Source organism: Hyaena hyaena, unplaced genomic scaffold (genome assembly GCF_003009895.1).
Source record: "Hyaena hyaena isolate Hyena2069 unplaced genomic scaffold, ASM300989v1 scaffold_310, whole genome shotgun sequence".
In the NCBI taxonomy this organism is placed as follows: domain Eukaryota; kingdom Metazoa; phylum Chordata; class Mammalia; order Carnivora; family Hyaenidae; genus Hyaena; species Hyaena hyaena.
This window is the reverse complement of record NW_024080940.1, coordinates 2,018,863-2,029,477: the sequence shown is the minus strand read 5'-3', so window position 1 is coordinate 2,029,477 and position 10,615 is coordinate 2,018,863. Positions and strand designations below refer to the sequence as shown.

General features: G+C 39.1%; 1 pseudogene; it reads left to right on the top strand.

Moving 5' to 3' along the window:
- Positions 1–6,455: 6,455 nt before the first annotated feature.
- LOC120242464 lies at positions 6,456–10,066 on the top strand (annotated as a pseudogene).
- The last annotated feature ends 549 nt before the right edge of the window (positions 10,067–10,615 follow it).

Sequence of the window (10,615 nt, the reverse complement as noted above, 5' to 3'; positions counted from 1 at the left end):
GTTGATGCTGTGCTTCTCACCTCCCACAATTCCCTTTTCAAGTTTCCCATCCCTGAAGATGTAGTCATGGAGACCTCTGGAAGGGAATCCAGACCTCTGTGTAAGGCTCTTAGGCCTCAGGTTTAGTGACTATAGCCATTCCCAAGACTTTATTGATTTAGAGAGCATCCATCTCATCACTGTGATGTGGCAGAGAATACCAGTATGTGGAAATCCTTCAGGAATTACATTCAGTTCTGGGCAACATAAATCAGCAAAAGTGTGCCTTAACCACCAGGGTTTTTGTTTGGTAGTTTCTTCTTTTCATTAACAAAGCCTATAGTCATGCAACAGAATATGGGTTTGGTGGATCTGTCATGGCCATAAAAGTTTCTTCCTCTTCTCTCTCTCTCTCTACACACACACACACACACACACACACACACACACACACACACACATGCACACACTTAATATAATTTTTTAAAAATGTTTGTTCTCTCTAAATTCATACAAAAGACTGCTTCTGGTATATGGTTTTCCTGAAATATGTCCTCTTCAAATAATTATTTTCTCATAATTGATTTTCATTCCTAAATGGAATTAACTTCATCCTTAAAAATTTCAAATATATGGTACCTCATGGTTAAAATACAGAGAAGGAAGCATTAGCTATATGTAGTGTCCTTGGGAGGATCATTGGTTTTGATTGCTTAATTCTGGGGTGTGAAACAGACCTTGTAACAACTAAATGATATAAAAAAGATGGAGTGCATGTGTTCTCAGTAGGCTGAGCATCTGACTCTTAAATTTTTTTATTTGGGTCTTGATCACAGGGTTGTAGGATCAAGCTCCATGTTGAGCTCCATGCTGAGCCTGGATGCTCCTTGTGATGATTCTCTCTCTGTCTCTCTCTCTACCCCTCCCTATCTCTGAAATAAGATTATAAAAAAAAGAAAGAGGTGCTATAAATAGTTCCCTTGTTTCTACAGTAAAGGCCAATCACTTGCAAATTGTAAAAAAACATTTTCTTGGAAGTGTCCAAGGCTGGGTGTCCAATATTTACCCACTTTGTGAATTCTAATAGTGTAAAAACACCATACACAGCCAGGAACATGTCACACATAGAAATGCGTGTCCTTGTGGTATGTGACTCTGCATGTGCATGAAATATGATTTTATTTTTGTAATTCTCTTGCAACCACTTGAAATGATCTGTGGCATCCTTGAAGAATGATGTGACCATTTCTTATGTTGTTGGGTCAGCAGTCCCTGCATTTTCCACAGTAACTAACACAGGGGCTGAGGGATTAGTCTTCCTGATTGGTAACTTCCTCCCTCCCATCCCCAGCATGCTGTCTTCCCCTAACATCTGGGTAATTTTTGAGGCCACTTCTGTTGATCCATCAAATGGTGGTTCTATTTTTTAATTTGGAGGGAAATTTCCATACTGTTTTCCTTAATGGCTTTACCATTTTTCATTCCCAACAACATTATGCAAGCATTGCTATTTCTTCATATCTCTAACACTTGTTATTTCCTGTTTTTAAGTGATAACGATACCAACAGGTATGAGTTGATATCTCTTTGTGGTTGTGATGTGCATTTCCCTGATGACTAGTGTTGATGAGCATTTTTTCATATATCTGTTTGCCATTTGCATGTTGTCTTTGGATAAATGTCAGTTCAAGTTCTTAGCCTAGTTTTAATTGAGTTATAAGATTTTAGTGATTTTTTTGTTTGTATGTTTATTTTATTTCTTTTTTTGCTATTGAAATTTAGGCCTTTCCTATATCTTTTGGAGATTCATCTCTTCAGGAATATGGTTTACAAGTATTTTCCATTCTGTAAGTTGTCTGTTACTCTGTTACTCTGTTGATTGTTTCTTTTGGTGTGCAGAAGCTTTTTAGTTTAGTGTAATCCCACTTGGTTTTTGTTGTTGTTTGTTTTGGCATTTGGTTTTTTTTTTTGTTTGTTTGATATTTCATTTTCATGTGCACGGTGCTATATAATTGAGATCATTGCCAAGATCAATACCATGAAGTTTTCCCCTTGTGTTTTCTTCTAAGAGCTTTGTAGTTTCAGGTCTTATGTTTAAGTCTTTAAACCATTTTGAGTAGAATTTTTTATATAGCATAATGTGAGGGTTCAATTTTATTCTTGTTCATGTGGATATCCACATGCTGGGGTTAGAGAGTGTGGTCAGAGGTGTTTTCATAACTATCCACCATTTTGGTGAGAAGAGTTACACATTTGCCTGGGGTGCTGTCAGTCTTTAGGTTTTTTTAAAAATTATTTTTTAATGGTTCTGTAGGAATTGATAGCATGGAGCTTCTTATTTTGATGCCATGCTCTGCACTTTTCAATTTTAAATGATAGATTTATATTAATCTTAAAATAATCAAAAGAGAGCACAGCTGTTTTTAGGTGGTCCCCCGGGGTGGTAGTACTTATCGTGTATGTAATGCTGGAGGGGATCAAGTACAGCCAGATGGAACAATGGGGTAAATGCTTGGAGTTGGGGCCAAACAATGCAGAGGATACAGGAACTAATGTTTTGAAGAAGTGGCAAACTGTACTAATGCTCATTTTTAGGATTAAATCAGAAACTTCTTTTTTTAAATGTTTATTTTTGAGAGAGAGAGAGAGAGATAGAGAGAGAGAGAGAGAGAGCGCATCAGCAGGGGAGAGTCAGAGAGAGAGATGGAGACACAGAATCCGAAGCAGGCTCCAGGCTCTGAGCTGTCAGCACAGACCCGACTCGGAGCTTGAGCTTACAAATTGTGAGATCATGACCAGAGCAGGAGTCAGATGCTCAAGTGACTGAGTCACCCAGACGCCCCTAAATCAGAAACTTCTTAAGAATCATGTAGGGGTGAGGGGCGCCTGGGTGGCTTAGTCGGTTAAGCGTCCGACTTTCGCTTAGGTCATGGTCTGTCGGTTCGTAGGTTCGAGCCCCGCTTCGGGCTCTGTGCTGACTGCCAGCTCAGAGCCTGGAGCCTGTTTCAGTCTGTGACTCCCTCTCTCTCTCTGACCCTCCCTTGCTCACGCTGTCTCTCTCTCTCTCTCCTAGAAATAAATAAAACATTAAAAAAAAATCATGTAGGGGTGGCTATATGCTAATTAATATGACACAAAATAGACTTATGACAAAATTTGTACAAGACATAAAGGATATTTTATAAATGATTTAATATAACAAAATCAATCAGCATAATAGAACAATTATTACAATGAAGAAGATAAAAAAACCTCATCATGTCAGAGATTTAGAAAAGATATTTGACAAAACTAACATCCTTTCCTGATTAAAAACAGTCACAAAACTAGGGGTAAAAATGTACTTCTTGAACACAATAAAGAGTATTTATTAAACACTCACAGCTAACATCATACTCTTTATAATAGACAATTGTGCTGCCTCAGATCGGTAGCTTAGATGCCCACCTGTGTCACTACTATTCAGATACACCCTAGACAGAGCAAGTAGGCAAGAAAAGAACTAAAAGACATCTGTTTTGGAATTGACAGTGTCAAAATAGCTTGATTTTCATGACATAATTCTCAATATAGACAACCCAAAGAATTCATACACTAAAAAGAAAATGTTAAATGTTAAACAAATCTAGCAGAGTTGCAAGTTAAATATCCACATTCAAATATGAGTTGTGTTTACATATACTGGCTATGAAGAATCTGAAAGTGAAATCAAGTAAAATATTTATTTACAACAGCATCCAATTAAACTGAGGAGGTAAAAGACATGTCCATGGGAAACTAAAATTTGCTGAAAGAAATTAAGGAAGACCTGACCTAAATAAATAAAAAGATATCTCTAGACCATGGATTGTGATACTTAATATAATGAAGAGAGGAATACTACTCAAACTGATCTATAGATTTGGTCTAATCCTTATCAACAGTTAAGTGGCCTCTTTTATTTTATAGAAATGAAAGGGCAAATTTTCAACTTCATATCAAAATGTAAGAGACTCTGAATAACAGAAACAATATCAGAAAGAACAAAGTTGGATGACTCATACATCTGTGACCAATTCATTTTTGACAAGGGTATCAAAACCAATGAAGAAAAGAATTGTCTCCAGAAAATAGTGCTGACACACTGGATATTCATTCACATAAAAAAGAATGTATTTTGAGCCTTCCTCACACCACATACCAAAATTAACTCAAAATGGATCAATGGCCTAAATAGAGACATAAAGCCATAAAATTCTTAGAAGAAAAGAAAAAGATGAATCTACATGGCTTGTTTTTGGCAATGGATCTGTAGATGTGACACCAAATGCATGGGTAATAAAGAAAAAAATAGATGAATAGGACTTTATTATTATAAAAAATGTCTCTGTATCAAAGGACGTCATATAGAAAATGAAAAGACAACATATAAGGTAGAAGGCATGTATGTTCCCTCACTGCCATATTTTAGCCTCATACTGGAGATCATAAGTAAAGTAATAAGACAAAAAAAAGGGCAAAACACATATACATTAGAAAGGAAGAAATAAAACTGCTTTTGTTCATAGTGGATATGATGGTTAATAACAAAAACCTGAAAAAGCCAAAAAAACCTTCTGGAACTAGTTAGCAATTACAGCAATACAGGCTAAGTATACAAAATCAAGCCTTTTTTTTTTTAAAATATATCAGAAATGAATGGAAGAATGTGATATTAAAAACACGATACCATTTACATTAGAACCACCAAAAAATGTGATCTTGGGAATAAATCCAACAAAATATGTAAAAGGTTTATCTGAGAAAACTACAAAACACTAAAGAAGGAAATCAAAAAACTAAATAAATGGAGAGAAAGCCCATAATCATGGATAGGAAGACTCAATATTGTCAAGATATTAGTTCTCTCAAAATTGATCTATACAGTCAATGCAATACTAATCAAAATCTCAGCAACTTATCTTGTGGATGTTAATTAAAAATTAAAAAAAACTTTTTAATGTTTTATTTATTCCTGAGAGACAGAGAGGGAGAGAGAGAGAGAGAGAGAGTAGGGGAGGGTCAGAGAGAGAGGGAAATACAGAATCTGAAACAGGCTCCAGGCTCTGAGCTGGCTGTCAGCACAGAGCCCGATGCGGGGCTCGAACCCACGAACCGTGAGATCATGACCTGAGCTGAAGTTGTCCTCCCAACCGACTGAACCACTCAGTTACCCGAATTAAAAGTTTTTAAAATTTGCATGGAGAGGCAAAAACCCCAAAGAGCCAACACAGTATTGAAGTTGAAGAACAAACTTTGAGGACAGATATTGTCAACTTTATGACTTACTATAAAGCTACAATAATCAAGGGAGTATAATATTGGTAAAGATTAAATGGATTAGATGAAAAGTCCATGAAATAGAATAGAAAACTCAAAGTAGACCCACATGAATTTAATGAACTGATCTTTCACAAAGGAGTAAAGACAATAGTATAGAGAAAGCATAGACTTTCCAAAATATGGTGCTAGTAAAATGGATGTCTGAACAACACAAAATGAATTAAACCCAGACCTTGCACCCTTCAAGAAAATTAACTTAAAATGGACCACAAACCTAAATATGAAAAGGGCAAAAGTATAAGATTTTTAAAATATGATATCAGAAAAAATCTAGATGAACTAGTGTTTGGTGAAAACTTTTTAAAAAAATATTTTATTTATTTTTGAGAGAGAAGGAGAGACAGAGCCAAGTGGGGCAGGGGCAGAGAGAGAGGGAGACACAGAATTCAAAGGAGACTTCAGGCTCTGAGCTGTCAGCACAGAGCCCAACATGGGACTCGAATCCATGAACTGTGAGATCATGACCTGAGCTGAAGTTGGAAGCTTAAGCAACTGAGCCACCCAGAAGCCTTGGTGAAAACCTTTTAAAATGCAAATCTAAGTCCTATTCTATGAAAGAAGGAGTTGGTAAGTGTACTAAGTTGAAATTAAAATTTCTGATCCAGGTAGGAACTGTCAAGGGAATGAAGGAAGAGCCATAGAACATAAGCAAATATTTGTAACAGACCTATCTGTTAAAGACAGTTATTCAAAATATACAAATAAACACTTACACACACAAATATGCACAATATAAAAAGAACTCTTAAATGTAACAATAAAAAACCTAAACTTTAAAAATAGGCCCAACATTCTTTAAGACACCTCAATAAACAAGACGGACACATGGCTACTAAGCTTATGAGGAGAACATGACAGATATTTTCCCACATCTACCTCATTCTCCAGAAGGCCTATGGCCCCCTAGTGGAGCAGGACAGCAATTGGCACCCTCCCATGTACTAGTGCTCTAGTCTTGCATTGGAACACTCTTAAATGACCATATCTCCCCAGGATTAGGATGAGGTATAAGGACGATCCTAGTACTGGGTCCATGTTTTCAGTGAAGGAAGAGGTTTCCATAATCTCAACTTTTCTCTTCTATAAAACATTGTTATACATGGATGTCTGGAATCATGTTGGTGTTGGTAGATGTTGGTGCTACAGTATGCATTCAGTGCCTCATGTGCAATGTGGGTCATTGTGGTAGTGGCTGGACACCTAAGGCTCTCTTCACATCCATTTCTGATTATTGAAAATATTTCTATAGTATGATGTGTCCTGAGGTTTCAGAAAAATGACTTCAAGGCCACAAGACACAATAGATGTGAGCACAGTGCAGAGGGTACTGAGCTGTCCCTGAGACTATGAGCACAATTTCAAGACAATGAGCTCTAGGACCTGACAGGAGAGCATATTCAGTTAATAGCTGACTTTCATTTCATGGTTATCTAAGTTTCCATAAACGGCTATATTCACCTCCTTTCATTTTTTACTTTTCTCCAAGAATTTGAAAATTTCATCACTAAGTTTGGAGACCCTGGTTTTGTACTTGTGGACCTGGGCTCTACTGTGAGCTTACATCAGTCCCAGGAAGTTCTCATGAAAACGAACAGTGCCTTTGCTCATCTCTCTCAAGGGGTGATATGGAAGTGTAGGCCTTCTCACTGGCCCAAAGATGTCAAATTGGCGGGGAATATAAAAATCATGGACTGGTTCCCTCAGAATGACCTCTTGGGTAAGGACTGCCCAGATCTACTTCTCTCTTTCCATTTATGTCTCTTTAGGTGTCCACTGGGCAACCCATCATCATGAGAAGGCACAGCTAGTAGATAAAGGTAATCTTTTGAGGGCAGGAATGATGCAGCCAGCTGGAATTCCTGGGAATCAAGTTATACTTCCCAAATGGTTAAAAATGCCATGTTTTCTTCATACTTTCTATTCTAGTCCTGAGACCTGCAGCCAGAAGTGATATTTTTGTCCCTTTATTTTGACTCTACAATATTTGTCACTAAACACAAGGCTCTCCAAACCCAATAAAAACAGTTTATGGACTCAGAGATTACATATGAAGGGACATGTCGCCACTGTTTTGCATGGCCTCTTGAGCACCTATTAGGCCATGTGCCATTATAGAACACACTCCCATACATATTGGTTCATCTCCCATTGCTATAAAAGGTGTACTCATACTTTCTCAAAGTTGACAGTGTCTGAGGAGTGCGCTAAAATATCTGGGTGTCGAGCTGAGTAACCTGTCGGTCAGTTATTTGATCCATTAAATTGTCTGGTAACATCTCCTTACACCCATGTAGGTTTTCTTTATCCTTGTGTCACTCCTTGCTGCCCCCCTCACTGCCAAAATAGCTGACCATATCAGAGGCTCATCCCCAATATTATTGCTCACAAACATGTTTGGAACTTATAATAGAGAGTTCTGCCTTTTATTTCCCCACAGAGATATGGAAAATAATTCCAATTTATACCAAACACCAATAGATTCTGATGCACATCTCTGTTGAGAGGCAGTGTTTGAGATGAACTTTTCATTATCAATACTTGTTTTATTTTTTTCTCCTATAAAAGGTGGGGTGAGCACACAAGAACGGGAAATAATGACATGGGTGGTCCATCATTCCCTACTTTAGAAGATTTCTTATGAAATTGAGCAGAAAGCACATAGAGTTTAAGTTTGAGATGTAATGTCAATGAAAGTGTTAAGTTTTAAGATAAGAGGAAAAAGAATGGACAGTGAAGGAGAGAAAGTGAGACCTGGAGAAACAGACACAGTGGGTGGTATCAACAGAGAGAACAGAAAGAGGAAAAGAGAGGAACAGGGTGGAGAGAGAAGATTGGTTGGTTGATGGGTGAATGAGTGGATGGATAAATAAATGAGGAGATGAATATTCCTTGCTTACCACTCTTCTGTATAGATATCCTTGAGCTCTGAGTCTTAGACAGATTGATTCAGAAGAATCTCGTAGAGACAAGACCAGAGTCTTGTATCTTGGAATATGCACCCGCAAGTGTGTCCTAAACTAAATTAGCAAATCCATCTTCTTCAACATGTTTTGAGATCCATTTGTATTTTCTTTCTGCCCTTGCTACTTTATCAGCTGTTCTGAAAGTTTTCACCCTGAAGTATTCTGTTCTGTTCCTGATTTACAACAGCTCACCCACGCATCTGTCTTTTTGTCACCCATGGTGGGATGAATGGTGTAATGGAACCCATCCAACATGGTGTGCCCATGGTGGGGATTCCTGTTTTTAAAGAACAGGCTGAAAACATGGCCTGAATAGAAGCCGAAAAGTTTGGTGTCTCTATCCAGTTAAAGCAAATCACAGCAGAGACATTGGCTCTGAAGATGAAGGAAGTCGTAGAAGACAAGAGGTATGGAACTCTCTGGGTTTGTGGCCACTAAGGCTGAATTAAACCATCAAATACTAAGGACACGTTGTAGCACACTTTTGAAATAGATGAACCTTCCAGGACACGGAATAATATATGTGTGGTACTAACATCTGATATCAGAGCAAGACTAGGCAATTAAGGTTAGAAGTTGAGAACAATTTCTACCCTAAGGGTTGTGACAGTCTCTAAAAGGTGTTATATTTTGTTGAATTACACTGAGGCAAGAGGTTGTCTTTCAGTCCCCCAATATGACACACTGTTCCCTGCCTCAGGCCCTCTGTCAGTGCTGATCCCTGGTACATCCTTTCTTCTCCTCTCAGGACTGGCTCCTTCATGACAATCAGGCTCATCTCCAACATCCTCTCCTCAGAGAGGCAGTCTTAGTCTGACAGGCTAAATACACTCCTCTTCAATCATAATTCATTTTTCCTTCTTAACACTTCTCAGGATCAGTAACTTCTCCATTTCTTTCTGCTTTGATTTATTGTGCATCCCTCACACAAGAAAGTAGAGAGTAAGTTCCTCTAGAGTGAGAAGTGTGTCTCTTGTTTTACTCTGTGTTCTCAGGGCCTAGAACAGGGCCTGCCACAAAGTAAGTTGGGATGAAATTCTGTCAATTGAGTCAGTAGAAGGATCCATGATGTCTTAGATAAATTCTCATTCAGCACAATGATCTGACAACCAGTTTGGACTGCGTATCTTATTAGGGTCTCCAGGACATCTACCCTGAGATGGGTGTATGTTATATCCCATATATTCATATATACTTTTTCCTTTAGCACGCCATAAACCTCCTGGGTAGAGATTCATCCTTACAACGAAGTTGTTGTTTTATAGTTTAGCGCTTTTAACACTAGGTATGGATCTTTGCATGAAGGCACCAGTTTGAACATTTCAATGGAAGCCAGCTAGGCTATGGCAAGGCCGGGCCACGCCAACAACTTTTCCTAGAAATTGAGTCTTTTGTGCGTGTGGAGGAAAGAGTGTTTGTGTGATACAAGGTCTCTAAGACATCTGAGGCCACAGGAGTAACACCCTGCCTCTGTGTCTGCCAACAGGTACAAGTCAGCAGTGGTGGCCGCCAGCATCATCAGGTGCTCCCACCCCCTCACCCCTGCCCAGAGGCTGGTGGGCTAGATGGACCACATCCTCCAGACAGGGGGTGCAGCCCACCTCAAGCCCCATGCCCTGCAGCAGCCGTGGCATGAGTAGTACCTGCTGGACGTCATCTTGTTCCTGCTAGTGGCCACCCTGGGCACCCTGTGGCTCAGTAGGAAGCTGCTGGGCATTATGGCCAGGTGGCTGTGTGGGGGCAGGAAGCTGAAGAAGGCCTGATGGGGGTGCAGCCTTGATGGGTGTCTGGGGAGCCACTGGTTCTAGAAGGCTTTCCTCTGCATATGACAGCCCTGTTATCTTCCCCATCATGGTGTCTTGGGGTAGAACACAGTATCTCCTGACTATTTTCTGCCTCTGTTTAGAAGTTCTTAGGAAATAATCTACACATTATTTTTAAAATTGTGGTAAAACCTATATTGTATAAAATTTTCCATTTAAGGAAAGTCATTGACTTTATTGTGCAAACATCACTACCACTCATTCCAGAAGTGCTTTCAGTATCCCAAACTGAAACTTAATGCGTATCAAACAGTGAATATTCATATCCCTGCCTCCACCCCCAACTGCCACCATGCAAGTTCCTGCCAACCCCAGTTCTACTTTATGTGTCTGTAAATTTGAGCTCAGCTTCTTGACTTGCCCCTCATCAATGGCCTCCTCACTCAGACCCAGACCTGTAGCAGACAGCCCGCCTTCCTTCACACTCCCTGTCCTTAGACACATAGCCCTACTTACTTCACCTTGCTGTCTGGACACTTCTCATTCTCT